This window comes from Rhinopithecus bieti, unplaced genomic scaffold (assembly GCF_001698545.2).
Source record: "Rhinopithecus bieti isolate Rb0 unplaced genomic scaffold, ASM169854v2 scaffold_7681, whole genome shotgun sequence".
In the NCBI taxonomy this organism is placed as follows: Eukaryota; Metazoa; Chordata; class Mammalia; order Primates; family Cercopithecidae; genus Rhinopithecus; species Rhinopithecus bieti.
This window is the reverse complement of record NW_016806571.1, coordinates 5,784,153-5,806,484: the sequence shown is the minus strand read 5'-3', so window position 1 is coordinate 5,806,484 and position 22,332 is coordinate 5,784,153. Positions and strand designations below refer to the sequence as shown.

Sequence of the window (22,332 nt, the reverse complement as noted above, 5' to 3'; positions counted from 1 at the left end):
TATATTATATATAATAACAGTATTATATATAATTGTATAAACAATTACAATAGCACAGAAACAACTGCAATCGCACAGAAAATACTTTTGTTAAAATATTAAATGAGGAGAGACATAAATCTGCATACACATTATGATTACAACTTGGCTATCCCCATCCTCTCCCAACCTTCCATAGCAAAAACCATCTATACATGGAAAATTTTTTGGGAGAAATGTTAATAACTGAAATCCATAGTTGGAAGCTATTTAAAAGAGTTTTATTCTTCTTCCTGTTTTTCCGTATTTTCCAAATTTTCTGACTGTATATACATGTATATGTATGTATGTATACATAAGACATGAACATACTTTCATAATGGAAATACAACTTTTAAGAAAACATAATAGCATACTTCACATATTTTATTTCACACTTCACATATTTCATTTCAAACTGTTTTCAATCTCAAAGTTTAAGAAATTCCATTTGTCATTTTACATTTTACAAGGTCAGACTCCAATTGTCTTTTCTAAACAACTAAAAAAGTTAGCCAGTGCCATAACCTTCTGGAAAACAAATCTTGCATCATTTAGCCCTAAATACACATGCTTCAAGTAACTTTGAATTTACTATTTCTTAAATTCTGAGCCTTGCGGAACATTTCCAGAAAGCGAATTCAACATGCTAAAGTGTAGTGGTCACAGTTGAAGCAGTTTATTGTGCCTTCCTTAGCCGAAACTCTTTTGTGTTGCATTCATCTAAATGCAAAGTCTTACTAAGCAAAAAACAAATTTGGAGGCATCACATTACCCAACTTCAAACTATACTATAAGGCCATAGTCACCAAAACAGCATGTTACTGGTATAAAAATAGGCACATAGGCCAATGGAACAGAATAGAGAACTCAGAAACAAAGCCAAATACTTACAGCCATTTGATCTTCAACATAGCAAACAAAAACATAAAGTGAGGAAAAGACACCCTATTCAACAAATGGTGCTGAAATAATTGGCAAGCCACCTGTAGAAGAATGAAACTGGATCCTCAGCTCTCACCTTATATGAAAATCAACTCAAGATGGATGAAAGACGTAAATCCAAGACCCGAAACCATAAAGATTCTATAAGATAACATAGGAAAAACCCTTCTAGACACTGGCTTAGGCAAAGACTTCATGACCAAGAATCCAAAAGCAAATGCGACAAAAACAAAGACAAACAGATGGGACTTAATTAAACTAAAAAGCTTCTGCACAGCAAAAGAAACTATCAGCAGAGTAAACAGACAACCCATAGAGTGGGAGAAAATCTTCACAATCTATACATCTGACAAACGACTAATATCCAGAATCTACAAAAAACTCAAACATATCAGCAAGAAAAAAACAAATAATCTCATTAAAAAGTAAGACACATGCACACCTATGTTTATTGCAGCACTATTTACAATAGCAAAGACTTGGAACCAATCCAAATGCCTATCAATGATAGACTGGATAAAGAAAATATGGCACATATATACCATGGAATACTATGCAGTCATAAAAAAAGAATGAGTTCATGTCCTTTTCAGGGACATGGATGAATCTGGAAGCTATCATTCTCAGAAAGCTAACAGGAACAGAAAATCAAACACAGCATGCTCACGCTCATTAAGTGGGAGTTGAACAGTGAGAACATATGGACACAGGGAGGGGAACATCACACACCAGGGCCTGTCAGGGGTTGGGGGGTAAGGGAAGGGAGAGCATTAGGACAAATATATAACGCATGTGGGCCTTAAAACCTAGATGATGGGTTGATAGATGAAGCGAACCACCCTGGCTCATATATACCTATGTAACAAACCTGCACGTCCTGCACATGTATCCCAGAACTTAAAGTAAAATTTTTTTAAAAGTGGACTAAGGACATGAACAGGCAATTCTCAGAAGAAGATATACAAATGGCCAACAAGCATTTGGAAAAATGCTAACATCACTAATTATCAGGGAAATGCAAATCGAAACCATAATACAATACCACCTCACCCTGCAAGAATGGCCAAAATCAAAAACCAACAGATGGCGTGGATGTGGTGAAAAGGGAACACTTTGACATTGTTGGTAGGAATGTAAACTAGTACACCCACTATGGAAAACAAGTGTGGTGATTCCTTAAAGAACTGAAAGTAGATCTACCTTTTGATCCAGCAATCTCACTACTAGGTATCCACCCAGAGGAAACATTATATGAAAAAGATACTTGCACACACATGTTTACAGCAGCACAATTTGCAATTGCAAAAATGGGGAACTAGCCCAAATATCAATCAACAAGTGGATAAAGAAAATTTGGTGTGTGTGTGTATGTGTGTGTATATATATGTGTGTATATATATATACACACACACACACATATATGAATACTACTCAGCCATAAAAAGTAATGAAATAATGGCATTCACAGCAACCTGGATGGAATTGGAGACTTACTCTAAGTGAAGTAACTCAGGAATAAAAAAACAGACATCGTATGCTCTCACTCACATGTGGGAGCTAAGAGCTACAAGGACACAAAGGTATAAGAATGAGGACACAAAGGTATAAGAATGACACATTGGACTTTGGGGACTCAGGAAAGGGTGAGGGTGGCAAGAAATAAAAGACTACACCTTGGGCACAGTGTACACTGCTGGGGTGATGGATGCACCAAAATCTCAGAAATTACCACTCAAGAACTTATTCATATAACCAAATACCACCTGTTTCCCAAAACCTACTGAAATACAAAAATTAAAAATTAAAAAAAAAAACTGTATACAAATGTTCATAGTAGCATTATTTCTAATAGATAAAAAGTACAAACAACCCAAATGTCCATCAACCAACGTATGAATAAATACAATATGTACATACATACAATGGAGTATCATTCCACAATAAAAAGAAAGGAAATACTGATTCATGCAATGACAGGGATCAACCTTGAAACATTAAACTGTGCAAGAAGGCCGACCTAAAGGCCACACATTGTATGAATCCATTTATACAAAATGTCTAGAAAAGCCAAACCTACAGGGACAGACTGTAAATTAGTGGTTGCCTAGGGCTGGGGACTTGGGGGGAAATGAGGACTGCTAGTGGGCACATGGTTTCTTTTTGGGAATGATTAAAATGTTCTAAATTCACTATGGTAATTGATGACTGCACGACTCTGCGGATATACTAAAAACAACTGAATTTTATACTTCAAATGGATGAGCTATATATCAATTAGATCTCAATAATGCTATTAAAAAAGAAAAAAATAGAAATCTTTCTACAACATAGAAAGTAACAGTGCATTAGGGAAATTCTAATTTTAAACTTCTAATGTCTATAATCATGAATAAATTATATAGAATATGCAGAAAAAAATAAAATAAATGGCAAGTCTTAGGAAATCACCAGTAACATTTTACATTTCTAACAAAACTGGAACTGAACAAGCATGATTTTTTTAAATGTCACTCCATCTGGAAAACACCAAGGATAACAACAAAAATAAATTTGCTATTGACCTATTTGTAAGAGGACCAAGTATTATCAGCAATAAGTGTTTACACTGTACATTTTGTTAAGTATGTATAATTCCTTTAATGTATCATCTAAAACAATTGAAATGAAATAATTTTAAACACATTTTCCTAATTTCTTCAAATATAACAAGTTACAAATTTTGAAAAGTCGAGTGGACATAACATGAATTTGAGGATGGGAGAAAGAGAAGCTGGATTAAGAAAAGCAAGTCTACTCCTTCTTCCATGTAACTACCCTTCAAATATTTATAGTCATGTGGCAAACAAAAAAAGGTAACACAGCACTGCCAATCATATACATCCCTTATGGTTTTAACTTGCAGATTATATTTTGGGATTTTGTTCTTGAGAAGATCCAACTATTAAGAACAAAATGAAGTGGACACAAGAAAGAATATCATAGTAGTACTCTTCATTACTACAAACTGTAGCACACTCATAGATATAAATATTGGTAAGGCAAAAAAATTAAACAGGGTAGTTCTGTGATCCTCCATGGCTTTATTTTCAAACATTCTAATAATTCTCTTCCCCCTTGTAAGCAGAGCCTATAGAGTCTGATGAGATTGTTGCTATGATGTTTGAAGTTGTTCATTACAGTCTAAAACACAGTGGATTCTGGGATGCACAGAAGCTAATTAGAAAGAAATGCACCTGAGGAGGGCCCACTTCGGCCGTCTCTCTGGCCAGGTTTCCCTCGGTGTGCGACTGTGCGCTCAGCCCAGCACCATGGGGAAGTTGGACAAATGGGTGGCCTATATGCATTCAACAGCAATGGCAAGATCAAGGGGTTCAATCCAGTCTTCAGGGCCAACAATACAGGATTATCTGAATAGACCAAGGCCTACCTGGAAAGAAATAAAAGAGCAACCAGAAAAGAAAAAGAAAGGCTCTGGGGCTTTGGCTGAATAAAATGAATGAGAACTGGAAGAAAGAACTAGAAAACCACAGGGGGAAATTGTTAAGTGGAAGTGAGAGCTCATCCAAAAAACGACAGAGAAAGAAAAAAGAAGAAATCTGGTAGGTATTCATCTTCTTCTTCATCAAGTTCTGATTCTTCCAGCAGTTCTTCAGATTCTGAAGATAAGGATAAGAGACAAGGAACATGGAGAAAGAGAAAGAAGAACCATTCACATAAATCTTCTGAAAGGTCCAAATCAGAAACTGAATCAGACAGTAAGGATAGTTTTAAAAAGAAAAAGAAGTCAAAAGATGCCACTGAGAAAGAAAAGGACATTAAAGGACTCAGAAAAAAGAGAAAGATATACTCAGAAGATAAACCTTTATCATCAAAATCCTTGTCAGAATCAGAGTATATTGAAGAGGTATGAGCAAAAAAGATGAAAAGCAGTGAAGAACAAGAAAAGCAACAGAAAAAAAAAAAAAAAAAAGAAAAGAAGCATAAGAAACACAGTAAGAAGAAGAAAAGAAGGCTGCTAGTTCAAGTCCTGACTCACCATAACATTAATAAAATCAGGATTCCCTTATAAAGAAAGCACAATGTCTGAGGAAATTTCAACTGTGAAAACTACAACATATTTACTAAAATGCATGAATTTTCTTGTTTTAGAATTATTCCTGGACTATTCGGTAGCCACTCAGATGCCACTGTCTGAAAGGCATCTNTGTGTGGATTGTTTGGAATTATGTAGTAGCTTAGGAGAAGCATGGTAAAGATGCTTTTAATTTGCATATTTTTATGTAGTAATGTATAATATGGAATTATCTTTACAGGAAAAAACGAAAAAGAAAAAGAAACATAAGAAACACAGTAAGAAGAAGAAAAAGAAGGCTGCTAGTTCAAGTCCTGACTCACCATAACATTAAGAAAAATCAGGATTCCCTTATAAAGAAAGCACAATGTCTGAGGAAATTTCAACTGTGAAAACTACAACATATTTACTAAAATGCATGAATTTTCTTGTTTTTAGAATTATTCCTGGACTATTCGGTAGCCACTCAGATGCCACTGTCTGAAAGGCATCTTTCAACATAAATGTTTCAAACATAAATGTTGCCTGCTGCTTGAACATCTATTTTTTTCTCTTCCAGCGCTTGATAACTCTGGGAGATAATACACTGCAGTCATACTAGTGGTTAAGATATTTGGGAATAAAATCGATACTTTTGACTAGAAGTGTCTAAGGATAAACCAACCGAAATTGAATCTGGATATATCTTTAAGATGTGATCAGAAATGATCAGATGACTCTAGTTAAAATTTTTGAAGGAGGGATTACATTAATATTTCAAAACCCTTATTCTGTAAATAAGTGAATTTTAATTTTTTCCCCTTGTATACTTTTATTTACCTGGGGAAGGAGGTTGGAGGGGGTGGTTTGCTATCTCTTTAGCTAGCAGAATAGTGTGCCTTTGATCCTCACACATCTGTATTGTGTCAAAGCTGGCTACCAGCAGTCTTGCCTTTTACTGAGCTTAGTGTCATCCTTGGATGCTGTCATATGCTGCTTTGAGTGAACTAGAGAAACAGCCATTTGCAGCATGAGAAAGTCCCAAAAGCTCTGGGATTTACCTCCACTTCAATAATCATGAATATTTTTTAGCATTAGAATGTGTTATGCCATTTGAAATAATTTTGATTACACTTTGGCTTGGGAAAGGAATTATTTTAAATAGACACTGGTACTTTTTGAACTTGATAGCTAAGGATTCTAAAATGCATATTTTATACTAAGTTTTAACCAGTCAGGAAAATTTTATGTAACCAGTGATAGTTTATTTTTTGTATGAGTTTTGTTTAGGCTGCAATGTTTAGCTTTTGTTAACTCCTCACTCTGGCTGTCTTAAGTTCATTACTATGTTTAACAACCTACTTGCCAAGATATTTAGCATGTAAAATGCAGGGTTTTGATTTAAAAAAAAAAAAAAAAAAACAGCTTCATACTGAAGCTGAGACTTACCATAAACAAGTTGAGTGACAAAAAAAAAAGAAAAGAAAGAAATGCAAATATCTGCCATCCAAATGAATACCTAAGTAGACAGCAATAAATGGCCACTTCTGGGATTAATTTGGGCTAGTAAAAGTATTCCTAGAAACACAGGATAAGTCCTTACACTTACTTAGGAACTGTGTCTGACAAGTAAAACTGAATGTACGCGGGTAAAACATGGTGATTTGCGACCTGTGTTTAGGGGCTTCTGGTGGAGCCAGAATTAGTCTGAACAGAAGGCACTTCAGACTTTCCAAACCCTGTTTCAACCAGAACATCTCTGTTCTCCTAGTTTTTGTTTTAGTTTGGCTTGGTTGGAGTTTTATCAAAGATGTTATTTGAAAAGAATCTTTTTTTGGAAAAATTGATCTAGTCCAATACACAGTGAATAGTTCAGTGAAACCTTAACTTTACCTCCACCAGTCCTATATGTGACTTTCATCTCAATCCCAGAAGCTCTGCTAAGTGGAATCCGTAATCATAACATGGCCATGGAGGAACAGCATAGGATCTTCACAAAAACGTGCTAAAGAAAAGTATGTCCCTTTGTTTCTTTCCTTTCTGTTTTGTTTTAAGACTTTAGCCACAAATTATCAAATTAGTCAACAAATATGCAGCTCATGCTTGGAGTAAAAGGGATTTATCTTCTTAAATCCTACATATGTAGGATTTAACAGTAAGCAGAGTGGAGCTGGCAGTTGCTCCAGAAAACTCATCCGTTTTGGGAGTTTTGGGGAGCAGTCATGGAAGCCATGGAAGCTTCTGATTGTGGTTCTGCCCCTCCTTTATCTTGAGCTCTCCAAGGTTCTGATCTGCCTCTCAACCAACAACCAACTTCGCTGTTAGCCATGTGTACACACACGTGTGTGTGTGTGTGTGTGTGTGTGTCTGTCTGTCTGTCCTTCTAAAACAGCTTTTTTTTTTTTTTTTTTTTTAAACTTGCAGGATAAAATCAATCAGACCATTCCCTGGCTTACAATCAATAAAATCTTCTAGCTACTTGTGGTAATGTGATCCTGATTCTCACGTCAATACAGAACATGACAGTTATATATTCTTGAGGACGACATATGTCTTGGGCAAAATGCACAAATACCTTTGTAGCTGAGAAACCATTTTCCCATAAAAGTTTGTGATAGGACTGGTAAGACTCATAATGGAGAAAAAGCAAAACAGGAAATTGTTAAGTCTGAACTTTTCAAAATGCCATTTGGTAGGCAGCCTCAATCAGTTGCTAGGTAAGCCAGACTTCCAACTAACAGGAATTCTAGGGCGTGTTCAAATGTCTATCAAGAGATGATCTACAGGTGGAATCTTACAAGAATTTATCATCTCGATTTTGTGCCAGGGTGTCAGAATCTTTCAAGGTGGCATACTTCACATGTCTAGTTTCCTCCACAGGCAAGTAGGCTTTAAACCTAAAACATGTAAAAGTATCCCAAAATGATACCTAACTATAATTATGGCCTCATTTATAAAATTCAAAAGCCTGTAATGTCCCTTCTTGCCCATCAGAAATTGCTATATAGATTACCTTTCAGTTCCTCTTAAAAGAAAGTGACCAGTATGCAGCCCCACTCCATCTTGAATTTCCACTTCAAATGAGTCTCTAGGATCACCCAGCTTATTTCCAACTTGTGTTTCTTTCTTAAGAATTGGGGATGGAGAAATGGGAGGAAACAAAAGTGGGAGAGAAGTGGAGAGGGAAGAAATTTTAAACCACATCTCTTGATCCAATCTTCCTCATTTATTAAGAGAAAGAAAGTAGGCAGATTCCTTTCTATCTTGGAAACTCCCTCAAATGGGACAGGAATGAAAAGAATACCCAAAGGAAAAGAATCTTAATTAGCCCTTCTTCTCTTAAAACTGTAAATACTTAGAGAATAAAAATAATGTATTTTCCAAAACACGTATTAGAGAACTAAGGCCAAGAACACTAAAATTATTGAATATCAGCACCGTGAAGAGTACTAGAATGACTAATAACTAAATCTACTCTCTTTCTTCCATAGGTTTTGTCTTTATCCTCACAATTGTAAAGTAATATCTTTTAAATACAAAATCAAATCTATTTGGGGCCAAAATGCTCAAGTTTTAAACCAGTGGTTTCTCAAAAATATATGAATTAATATTATTAGGACAAAATGTCAATGTAGGCTAAAATTTGATTTATGAATCCTAAACATTAAAACTATTTTTGTGGCCCTAGGTTGGCTGTGGCTCTGAAATGAATGTCACCATTTACCTTAGCTATTGACACCACACACCTTCTCAATTAATGCTACTCAGAGTCAGAGAATGAAAGGCAATGGCAGAAAGGGAATTAGCAAATATGATTTCTAACTTAATTCAAATTGTTTTTCCTGGGGATGTATTTAAATTTTCCAGGTTGCTCGAATATCATCCAGGGATGTGATTTTGAAGGAGACAGCTTGTTACTGTTTTTCCTGGCTGTACTACAAGAAACAACAGTGTGAGCTTATTTTAAGTTAATGGGTGCTTCTGTGTTTCTTTACAAGAAATTAACTGCAATCATTTAGTTAAAGCAAACACTTTGTTAGTGTTACACTTTTCATCAGAAAATGTCTTCAGGAATCTTTCAAACTTAGAAAGTTAAGAATCCAAATTCCGTCCAAAGATTCTAAACTTGGAGCAAATTATTTAAATCACAATGAAAGATCTTTTAAGCTTAGCGACCCTCTGCTGGCACTGAATATTTTATAGCCATAGGGGACTCCTTTCCATTCTCCCAAATCAAGATAGTAACTTTTTTCCTGTCTCAGACGGCACCAGACCCCACGGTAGATTCTTCTTTCCTTCTGACTATGATAATCACAAAGAAACCCACAGGAATGGGCGGTATGGAACAAGAAGAGCAAATAGCTTCAACCAAGTTGTTATTTACAACTGGAGAAACATCTGCAGGCTCTGGCACCTGGTTGCGGACCTCTGCCCTAGATGACTTCCCTAGTGAAACTAGGCCCCTGGGCTACAAGGATTTATATTATGTAACTGTTTCTCCTCACCTTAGCTGAGCTCTCTGGACTTTAGACCTGCAATATTTGCCAGACCCTCTTCCTCTTAGTCAAAATCCCAGTTACAGGCTTTCCTGGCCAGTGGTCTTAAAACCACCAATGTCCTAGTAACACGACTCATGTGGAAATGGGCAGATAAAACTCCAAATGAAAAGGAGACTACCCCAGGCTCTTCGGGTTGTAACAGCCACATGCAGCTATAAGAGCAAGAAATAGACACTCAACTGAAGGAAAGCATATCCACAAAGCACAGCACATGGGATATTAAAGAGCTTTCAATGTCTTTACTCTTCCCCCTAAAAACTCTACCACTTATCCCCAGATCCATATAATATCCTTGGCCGAAACCTATATTTAGTAAACATCCATTGTTTCATGTCCAACATCCATTCCCCTCTTGCTGATAACATCAACCCAAATTTTGCTGGGGAGACTTCCCTTCCCCATTCTCAGGCATGAGTTTTGAGTGGGAACCTCCAGTCCTCTATAAGCTCTATAGGCCCTCACTATCTAACCGCATCAACATTGTCTATGCACTTAGCTCAATGTTTGCTTCAGCCATTGAACACATAACCAATCAAACCCAATGAGATAAATAAAGACATCAGCTGGGACTGCTGAGAAATAAAGGCTTACTTTCTTCCTACGATAGGATAATATAAAGTCTGAACTGGAGTAACAATTTTTTATTCATAAGGGAAAACACTTGTGAACCTATACAGATATGGAGACTAAAAGTTAACACAATGGGAGGCAGAGCAGAGAAGAGAAGAAATGGGAAGAAACCAGGTCCTTAAAATGACATTATTTTAGCCACTGGACCAAGTTTTGTCTGATGCTCAATTCTGGACTGCTGAGTTCTCTAAGCCAATTAATTCTCTTTATAGTTAAAGCCAGTTTGAATCAGGTTTCTGTCACTTAAGAAAATGGAGAAAAGAAAATAAGAAAATAAAAGAGTGCTGACACACCACAATACCATTATCACCATTTTACCTCTTTAGGAGAAAGACCAGAGGAAGAGGGACATGAGCTCTTACCAGGCCATGTAACTATTCAAGAGCACTTCAACCAAAAGTATGGATTTGGTGTGGGTTTTCTGCCAGAAACAAAAGTTGAATAGATTCCTACATTTATCTGCAGAAAAATCTACATAGAGAATTAATCTATTTCTACTAACCCAACAATGATTATAATGATTTTCTTAAGGAAAAAATAAATAATAAGGAAAAGAGGAAAACAGAAACTATATTTTTGTATATTACAACTCATTCAATAAATTTAAGTTAAAATGGATCTGAAATAGGTATCTGAGATGTTCCCCATCCTACAGCTTTTCAAACACCAATAAGGTATTTGATTCAGTGGGTAATCAAGTGAAACTTATAAAAAAAGCCAACAGTCCCATTGAAGGACGTAAAGGAGAAAAATGAACAACTGTTCCAGACTAAATAAGGACCCTTTGATTACTGACACGTGTCTTTGATTACTGACATGCACACAATGAGCAGTACCCCAGCCCTTCTTTAGCACTGAGCTTAGACAGGAGGTCTTCGCTGGCTTCACGGTCCCTTAAACAGGAGATATTTTTACCTTTCCTCCACTTGACTGGAAATATTCAGCATGTACAAGCTGTCCTGTGGTATCATATGAATGCTGGCTCCATGCCACACTGGAAATGTGTGCCTCCGGCCAGTAAACCTTTACATCTTTTGTACACATTCTCTCTCCAGGAGACTTAAAATGGGTCCCCAGAAGGCAGCCATGGTGACTGACTTCAAGCCATTTATCAACTTAGCAATACACAATGATTACTGCTTCATCAACTGTCACTTCCTTAAACTACTGCCATCCGTCTCTAGCCCCTAAACTCATTCCTCACCAGTTCTTTCAAAATTGTGGGGCTTCTCAAAGTAAACTAAATAAAAGCATCTGTTTCAAATGGTACCATCCAAACAGCCTTCCCTGGGTCTCAGGATAAATAATCATGGAGACATACTCTCTCCAACGAAGTGCTTCACAAACCTTAACAAAACCGTAACATCCCAAGCTGCCAATTTCTACTGCCATCAACTCATCGTCGAACAGACTAGGTTTCTTTTATTAATAAAAGCATTTTACTCTTAAAAAAATCCCTTGATAAAAGGCTGTCAATATGCAATCTTCATTAACCAGGGAAGCCTGATTTTTCCCTACAAGTATATGAACCTTTCCTACCTACTACCCTAGCTTCCACCCTGGCTATCATCAGAATAACTGTTGAAGCATCCTAAAAAGACAGAGTATCAGATACAACCCTCTGATACACTGATTAAGTACACCTGGGGTGAGATCTGCTCCTTGGTCCTATACAATCTTTTCACGATTTTGGAGTCAGGTTCAGGCATTCAGATAGCAGACAAAACCCAGAACACTTAATTATTTTTCCAGTGAATTTTCTCATTGTGATTAAAGGCCCAAATAATTTCATATAAACTCGCTAGACCTTCACATAATCCATTGACTAAATGATGGTTAAAAGCTCCACTCACTAGAGCTTTCTATGAGTTGCCCCATATGTATTCCCAGGAAGTTACAGATTGTGTCTCCAGACCTCTGGTCTATTTCTAACAATGATTACCCCTGGAATCCAGAGCTGCCCATATGCAGGGGCGAAAAACATCTTCAACCATGGAAAGCCAACATCACTCTTGCTCATTTCTGCTTCTCCTACAGTACTGAGTTTTACTAAATTTGATCCTTTCATCTGCCTAGATCTGTAATATCATCCAGGCTCCCCCTGAGATCCCATCACCCCTGATTTAATGTCACTTGTGCCCTAGGGGGGAAAGTGCCAAATAGCTTACTCAATGGTGTGATCATTCTCAAATTGAACATATTTATTTGTGTTTAATTTTAAATCATCATCTTTTCTCTCAAATGTTTTTGTGATGGTTTCATTAAGATTAAGGAATTATGGAGCATTTGTAAATTGACCGCCTCAGCCTGCAGACATGCTTTCTTTGACCCACACAAATTTTTATTTGAAAATCTTTAAACAAAGCATACACACTTCAGCAGGTCACAATCCTCACCAATTCCAACTGTTTTATACCTACTTTTTCATTCATTTGTGTTACCTGGGTACACTTGACTGGCTCCTTCAGACATTTGAGTTCGTAGCCCCTGCTACAAAAAAGATTACTGAGATTTTAGGGCATCTCCTGAAAAGACTGTTTATTTCCTCTCATGGTCTCTTCATTTATGGTAGATGTATCAGCTGTTTATTGGTGTCATGTAAGCAAAAGAATAGCTGAAGTTTCTCAGTCACTGAAAATTAAAGATAAAAAGAAATCTCTCCTATTCATTGCACCCACTAACATTCATAAGAAATCACTGAATGTCTGGGTAATATAGTTACTTCATATCACTCGCCTTCTATAAGATTATAAACTCTGGGAGAACAGGAACAGTATCTTATTCATCTCTATGCAAATACTGTGTTAGACATTATGGGTTATTCAAAGTGGGCACTGAAACTATTTTTCAAGTGAATGATCACCACTATTCAATTCATTATAAACAAAATTAAGTATATTAAAGATCCAAAACATTTTCCAGGGTCAATAAAGATACTGGCTACTGGGAGCCAAGTTAATCTGTGGTTATTAGCAGAAGTAGACAAAAGAAAATTGGAGAGCAATTCTGAAAATACAATACGCAATATGACTAATTACAGTCATCAATCACAAAAAGTTTGAACAATCTGAAAAATAGTATCTTAAAAGCATTCTAAGACATAATTTCTTTCCAAAGGCTATCACCCTTAAAATGAGAATGTACAAGCCTGTAATCCCAGCACTTTGGGAGGCCGAGACGGGTGGATCACGAGGTCAGGAGATCAAGACCAGCCTGGCTAACACGGTGAAACTCCGTCTCTACTAAAAAATACAAAAAACTAGCCGGGCGAGGTGGCGGGCGCCTGTAGTCCCAGTTACTTGGGAGGCTGAGGCAGGAGAATGGCGTAAACCCAGGAGGCGGAGCTTGCAGTGAGCTGAGATCCGGCCACTGCACTCCAGCCTGGGCGACAGAGCGAGACTCCGTCTCAAAAAAAAAAAAAAAAAAAAAAAAAAAAAAGTAAAAGTAGTTATAAAAATGAAATGAAATTATTATGGCTCAATAGACAAGGTCTAAGGCATACAAAATAGCACATTAAATCAGTTCCCAGTTCATAAAACCTGTATGTGATGTTGATCTTCCTGTTTTTCATAAACCTTATAATTGTGCTTCCAGAAAGCTACCAAGCATCTGCCTCTATGTAGCTAATTCTTTTAATCTTGGAGCTCTAACAAGGAAATAGAGAGTATACTGTGCCAGGATCACTATCTTCTCCAGCCAAAAGCATTATGTCTTGGAGCCAATTTCCTCTTGGTAAATTTTGATCAAATTCCTTCCATTTGTAGCTTCCTTAGTACTGGTAATGGCTGCACATGTCACAAGTTGATATATATGTATATGTGTTTAACAATATACATTATAAATTTAATAATATGTACACCTGTGCACATGAGTAAATACAAGTCTATGTATGCAGCCACACATATATATGCATCCATAGTGGTTCCTGTCTCTTTATGTGATTCTTTGTGACTACCATCCAGGCTTTCTTAATCCAGTGAAAATCCTCTGGTAACAAACATTACTTTGGAACTCTGCATTAATCAACTCTGCTATACTGCTACAATATAATGATAATTAAGGTTAATAATAATTCTGATGCTATAAAGTCTCTTAAATGCTTCCAAACAATCAAAAAAAAAGATCAAATTATGCTCTACTTTTAGTGTGAGGGGTATTTTATTTTAAAAATCAATTATTTTAAAAGAACTGGTGGTCCATATATAGCTTATATAGTATATTTTTATGAGTCTGAATATTGAATTAATCAGTACACCTTATTTCCCCAATATTCTCAATACAGAAGAATTTCTGTAATTTTTATATATGACACCTAACATTAATATGCACACATTAAATATATCATATACAGGGGTGACAGATTAACCAGATCATCATATTTTTCAACTACAATGTGTAGTTCCTTAATCCTTCAAATGCTAAACTGTTAACTCTCTAGTTGCTCCTGTTATTGTTCAAAATAAAGCATATTTAGTATAATTCACCTTACTTGATGAACAGGGGTCACTCTTGTAAGAACAGATAGCCATTTTTTAAAAAGAGTGATATAGTTAGGGACGTTTTAGGTGAATAGGCTACCTGTCCTTAAAATAAATGACACCAGGATACTGTACCTTTACAGTCCTTGTTGCTTTTGATAGTTCTTTTCTACTTGCTCTACACATATTTGTCTCATTTTGCTATAACTAATGTCATTGCAAATTCTAATCTTCAGTCAAGCATTATACAAAATTATCTAAATAAAATCTAAAGATGCCTCTATATGTCGTGTATAAAATAAAGCACATAGTCCTTATTTCAGCTATTTCACAAAATTTAGAAACCAGGATGGTAGGGGAAACCAGGGTCACTTTCAGTTTGTGACTATGTACCAAGTAATTTAAGGTGCAAGAAATTTGGGACATATATCCAACTACCAATTTATACGAACTGCAGTGGAACAAAGGAACATGTTAAACTATACCACAGAGATACAATCAGCACAATCTAGTCTGTGGTAATTTTCTAGGACAAATGGCCCTGTTTCTGCAGCTATAAATTGCAAAAAAGGGAGAAAAAAAAAAAAGATGGAGAAAACTAGTAAGTTAAAAAAGACTTGACATAACAATTAATCGCAATGCATAGATCTTAATTAAAACAATTAGGAATTTGAACAGTGACTGGTTATTTGATGACGCTAGGGAATTACTGTCAATTTGTTCAGATAAGATAATGGTATTTTGGTTATGCTTTTTAAAAGATTTATCTTTTTGAGTATTATACTGAAATATTTACAGATGAAATGTCATAATATGTGGGGTTTCCTTCATACTACGATGCTAGGCAGTAAGTGAATAGGAGTATAGATGAAACAAGATTATGACGTGGCAATTATTGATATGAGATCCATGGGGATTCATTATACAATACTCCAAAATAGAAAGCTTTTCAAATAAGGGAATTCTACAGTTGTAATTAATTTTGTTGTTTTCATTTCTGAAAATTATACCTAAGAATTATGATTGGATTTCTAAAATGGCTAGTTACAAATTTATAGCCATGACATGATGCTAAAAGTTAAACAAGGTATGCAATTAATCTTAATTGTTTAATCTGGCTTAAAATTTTATCAATTTTCAAAACTTCCTTAGTCCTTTATTCTAAATGTTATAAACATTTTAAAATGCATTGTTTCCTTGACAAAGAAAATTTCACAGGGCATGTTGCAAAATAGCACAAAAATTTTTATCTCAAATTTAATACTTACAAATTTAAAAGTCCAAAAACTACTAATAAAACAAAAGAAATGGACTTAAAGCTCTCTTCAAGAAGTCAAAATCCTTAGATTAACAGACAGTATTTCAATTATTTATGTTTAGTATGAAAAGGTTGACAATTACTATTACAGATTTTCTAATTTCAGTAAAAACACACTAGTTGTCTATGTGTATTCACCTATGAACTAGGAAAGATACATTAATAACATCAAATCTAGTTAATCCAGAATTTTTCTATCGTTCTATTCTATAGCAATAAACCATATGACTCCAAAGTTAAAATAGTTATCTTTTTCCTTGACTTGAAATGCTTTAATTTAATCTTGTATAGATTTGCTGAATTTGGAGTAGAAAGTTACACAGTAGCTTGAAGTTCAAAATAGAATGGTTAACTATACATTAAATTAGTTTTAAATTAAGTCAAAATTCTCATTGAGGACACATTTTGCTTTTTTAAAAATTAATTCACAGAGGGTGCTAACTAGGGCTAAAGTTCTGTGTAACCTTGGAAAACCATCTTCAAAATTACTAAAATAAACAAGTCTTTTTAAAATGATCTTTAAGCAGGATAGAAGTGTGGTCCGCACTCAAGGGGAGGCTGAGGTGGGGGATATCCTAGCCCAGGGACGTCGAGGGCAGGCAGCGGGCTGTGATTGTGCCGCCACACCTCCAGCCTAGGTAACAGAGTGAGACCCATCTCTTAACAACAAAAAAAGTATCTTTAAACACACAAATATTATAATAATTTTATGTCAATTAGTGTTTTGTCGCAATTAATTTTGTTTTAACCTCCTGAGAACCACCCCCCCTTGATTTAAAAAGTGAACTGTAACCTCTAGTTAAAACTTTTTGTACTTTAAGGTAATTAGCTGTCCTTCTTTTTAAAAATTCTATAATTAATCCAGCTTTACTTTCAATCTGGGCTTCTTCATAAATTTCATTGAACATATTTCAAAAACTGTGTCATGTGTGGATGTTGTTATAATAATGTTGCTTCTATTTTTTATATCTACCTCTAAAAACATTCTTAAATGTATTACAAGATCTAATGAGTCCTTGTCAATTCAAGGCTAGAAACTCTCCTGTGGTTAAAGATACATCAACCAGTGTAAGGGGCTGGAGCTGGCGTTTTCCTTTTACAGGTTTTACTGGCTTGGGCTCTTCAAAGCTTTGTGTGGGGCTGCCGTTGGCATAAAAATTCTCGCGGATGCATGTAATTTCTCTGAAAATGTTTTTAATGGTAAGGGTTTTTTTTTTTTTTTTTTTTTTTTTTTGCTTTTTAAAAATGTTAGAGAAAACATATATTAGAACCAGATTCAAATTATTGAGCTCTTCCTCTGTAATGTGCCATTCCTGTAGATAACCCACCCAAGTACAGCAGAGCAATCCCAATCCTAAAGACTTTAGTAAGCACAAAACCTCATTTCTTTCTATTTGAGTTGAAAGATAAGTACAAAAGTCAAAACCAACTGCTTCAATTATAAAGGTAAACTTAGGGCTTCTTTGAAAATACATCCATGTGCCAAGTTCTCTCTGGTAATGATTATATGTTGCCCTTGGTCATTTTGGCCTCCACACCTCTGGTTTTCTTTCCATTTTTACATTCAAATATTACCATCTTTATTCCCTAAAATGGCCTTGTGAGATAGGTACTTATCAGTTTTATGAATAAATAAATACATAGATCCAGCATAATCCACCTAGTAATCAATAGAACTAAGTCTAGAATTCTGATCTGTCTCGCCCATATTCATTTTCAATACCTGTAGTTCTTGACTCTGGCTATAACACCAGAATTGGCTTTGTTTGTTGTTTTTGAGACAGGGTCTCACTCTGTTGCTCAAGCTGGAGTGCTGTGGTACAACCTCAGCTCACTGCAGCCTCAACCTCCCTGGCTCAAACAATTCTCCCACTTCAGCCTCCCAAGTAGCTGCAATTACAGGTGCACGCCACCATGCCTGGCTAATTTTTGTGTTTTTTTGTAGTGACAAGGTTTTGCCAAGTTGCCCAGCCTTAGAATTGGCTTTCTAAAACCACTGATGCCTAGGTTCTACCTCAGACTAAATAAATAAATTGAAATCTTTGGGAGGTACGATCCAGCAATCAATATATTCCTGATTTCCCCATGAAATAATCACAGCACCACACAGCAATACAATAAGAGAAATGTAGAAAGCAGGATGGCAGACACATGGTCAACATTAAATTATCTATTTGCAAAGCCAAGCTTTAATGTCATTTTCTTTTTTCACCCTACGGTCACCCACTTCCCCACTCCCAAATCAGTAAACACCAAGAAGTCACATAATTTTGATATTTGCCTACATGAAGTACATTGGGAACATAAATCCTAATAACCACCAAAACGTATAAAACAATTCTAGCCAAAACACCCTCTAGATGATTTATAATTTTATACCCTCTTTAGCTACTGGCTCCCTTTATTATATTTTGTTGCCATTTACTCCTTTCTGCACTTCTATCTTCCAACTGAGATTTTTGTCTTTCATTTCCCTGAAGAATTAGTAAAGGTTTGCTAATGACAAAGTCTCTGCTTTTGTTTACTTGAAAATGGATTTATTTCACTGAAATTAGTCAAGAATCTTTCTGCTAGGTATAGGATTTTAAACGGTTGTTTAGTTTATCACATTAAATATATCACTAAACTGTATTATATCTTCCATTAATGATATTAAGAAGTCAGCTAACAATCTAATGGTTGCTCTTTTGTTTTCTGTTTTTTTTTGTTTGTTTTGTTTTTTTAGGTTTTTCTCCTTGTCTTTGGTTTTCTGTAATTTGCCATGATGTGTCTAGGAGTAAATTTCTTTGTAGATAGCCATCTTAGGATTAAGTGGACTACCTGAATCTGAGGAATTACATTGATTAATATTTATATGCTGAATATACTTAGCTCTTTTTAAAAAAAAAAACTTTATTGTAAAATATAACAAACATATGGACAAGTTCACAAAACAAAAATGAATACCTTGATTAATAATAATCACAGAAACAACATCTGTGAAACAGATGGAGCATATGTGCAAAGCTAAGCTTATCAGCACATTCTATTCCCCAGAGCAATAATGTTTACGGATACAATGACCTATATGAGGTAAGTCAAGACAAGTCTCAATTCCAAGACTTTGTGATACCAGACTTCCTCTTCTTTGGAACTTGGTATTGTGACGTTCACCTACAAGTACTAGGAGATACTAGGAAGAGCCTAATAATATTATCAGCTTGAGCAGAAGGCAGAGCAAAGCCCTGATGACATTGTTTAAACCCTAAAACTATTCACACCCCAAGCTAGTTCTTCCCCTGGTCTTTACTGTTATATGAACCAATACATTCTTTTTTTTCTTTTTTCACCTGTTTGATTATATTTTCTGTCACTTGCATCTCATCATGTTCTAACTGCTACAATTCATCATGTGATTGCCTTTCCTGAAGTAATTTCTTCTTCATTTGAACTTTGTTATTACCTTTCCGATATAGTTTGAATATTTGTCCCCTCCAAGTCTCATGTTGAAATCTAACTCCCTGGAGGTGGGGCCTGGTGGGAGGTGTTTGGTGCATAGGGGTGGGTCTATCCTCATGGTAATGAGTGAGTTCTCACCCTGAATTCACATGAGATCTGATTGTTTGAAAAAGTGTGGCACCCCCTCCTCTCTCTCTTGCTCCTGCTCTCACTATGTGACATGTCTACTTCCCCTGTGCCTTCTGCCATGATTGTAAGATCCCTGAGGCTCTTTCCAGAAGCAGATGCCAGCACCATGTTTCCTGTACAGCCTGCAGAACTGTGAGCCCAAATAGACTACTTTTCTTTATAAATTACTCAGTCTTACGTACTATTTAATAGCAACACAAGAACACTTTCCTTTCTACCTTGTATCACAGTTCCAACCTGCCTTATAGCATAACTGTCTGTAGCCATATTTTCTCCACTTCTAAAGTGTGAGCATGGAGCACAGTGCCTAAATATGAGGTATTCAATAAACAGGTATTGAAGAAACTGTGAACGCAACAACGAATCATTAATTTGTGTATCCCTTGCACCTAGTGCAAGCCTTAAATATAAAATAGACTCAATACATGTTTGTAGAAGGAATTAACTAACAAAAAGACAGGAATAATATCACAGGAAGGCAGACATCAGTACATACATAAATGGGATCTTAAAATAATCCTTCCTGGTGACTGGAATGATCCATGTGGAAGTAGATAAGAGTTGAAGACATCAGTAAAATCATGTTTCCTTAATATAGGTACAGACGGCTACACAGACAAATATTTATAGATACGCACATTTCCTTGCTCTGTGAGCTGAAAGGACCTAAATAAAAGCAATGACATCCCAGTAGCAACAATCACACCTACCACTCAGATATTGGTTTCTAAGACCTTTCTCCAATAAAAAGGACAAGGGCTCCTTGGAGAAATGACTGATACTAAGACTGGAGCAGGAAACTGACAAGATGAACCTAGATCATCTCATAGTGCCAGAAAGTAAGAAAATGCTACAAAAAAAACAAACAAATAAACACACCTATAATGATGGGGGCACGTCAAAGGAATATACGAACCAAGTGGAAGAACTTCCAATGGCCAAAGCTGGAAGAATTTGAATAACAAAATAAATAACATAGTATTGGACTGTAACCCAAACTATAAAGTAAATATCTGCAAGTCCACACTGATTAAATAAATGGCTGAATAAATTAATAAATGGAGAGAATAGACAAATCTCCCATGCAGTAGAATTCCAAATAATTTATGCAGACACTGCCCTCAAAGAGGGCATAACTCCCCACTTCTGTGGGCTGCACACAGTGAGACCCTTCAGTAGTAAAGTATAAAAGGGGGAAAGAAAGAGCAGCTTTACAGTGTAGCAAACACTCCCTCAAGCCAAATGATTAAGGTTAACAATAGCAAAAAGTCCTATCAATAGTATGTGACTATCAGTATGACTTGATATATGATGAAAATGGCTTTGTACCTCTGAGGTCTTTCTACCAAAGGCCCATAACCACAGCCTAAACACGAAAAAAAAAATCAGACAAATCCCAACTGAGTGACATTCTATAAAATACCCGACCAGTCACTCTCCAAAACCATCAAAGTTATCAAAAACAAGGAAAATATGAGAAACTGTCACAAGAGAAACCCAAACAGACATGAGGACTAAATGCAATGTGGAATCCTAGATAGGATCCTAGAATAGAAAAACGACATTGTGAAAAAATTTTTTAAATCTTAATGAAGTATAGACTTTAGTTAATAATAATATATCAATACTGGTTTGTCAATTGTCACAAACATACCATAGTAATATAAGATATTAACAATAGGGGAAGCGGAATGTGGGGCACTCAGGAACTCTCTGCTCTCTGTACTGTCTTGGCAACAATTCTATAAATCTAAAACAAAAACTCTAAAATTAAAACTTTATTAAAAAATAAATAGCCTTCCCTCAAAAGACCCTGTATACCAAGAGCACACAAAGCAAGCCAGTTGTAAGACTAGCCTTTGAAACAAGTGAAGAATATGAAATAATTTAAAGATCCTGAGGGAATATAACCAAAAATCAACTGCACATTTTATTTAAATGTATAATAAAAGTCTGACTCCTTATTATTGTGTGGGAGTCTAAGTCTCTTTGTAAGTCTCTAAGGACTTGCTTTATGAATCTGGGTGCTCGTGTATTGGGTGCATATATATTTAGGATAGTTAGCTCTTTTTGTTGAATTGATACCTTTACCATTATGTAATGGCCTTCTTTGTCTCTTTTGATCTTTGTTGGTTTAAAGTCTGTTTTATCAAAGACTAGGATTGCAACCCCTGCTTTTTTTTGTTTTCCATTTGCTTTGTAGATCTTCCTCCATCCCTTTATTTTGAGCCTATGTGTGTCTCTGCACATGAGATGGGTCTCCTGAATACAGCACACTGATGGGTCTTGACTCCTTATTCAATTTGCCAGTCTGTATCTTTTAATTGGAGCATTTAGCCCACTTACATTTAAGGTTAATATTGTTATATGTGAATTTGATCCTGTCATTATGAAGTTAGTTGGTTATTTTGCTCGTTAGTTGATGCGGTTTCTTCCTAGCATCGATGGTCTTTACATTTTGGCATGTTTTTGCAGTGGCTGATACCAGTTGTTCCTTTCCATGTTTAATGCTTCCTTCAGGAGCTCTTGTAGGGCAGGCCTGGTGGTGACAAAATCTCTTAAGCATTTGTTTGTCTATAAAAGATTTTATTTCTCCTTCACTTATGAAACTTAGTTTGGCTGGATATGAAATTCTGGGTTGAAAATTCTTTTCTTTAAGAGTATTGAATATTGGCCCTCACTTCTTCTGGCTTGTAGAGTTTCTGC

General features: G+C 35.8%; 1 protein-coding gene and 1 pseudogene across 5 annotated transcripts in view; one reads left to right on the top strand and one right to left on the bottom strand.

Annotated features, from left to right (window-relative positions):
* BABAM2 (BRISC and BRCA1 A complex member 2) overlaps positions 1-22,332 on the bottom strand; it is a 460,475-nt gene that overhangs the window by 322,178 nt on the left and 115,965 nt on the right. The window lies entirely within an intron of this gene.
* On the top strand, positions 4,272-5,455 carry LOC108532737 (protein FAM133B-like; annotated as a pseudogene).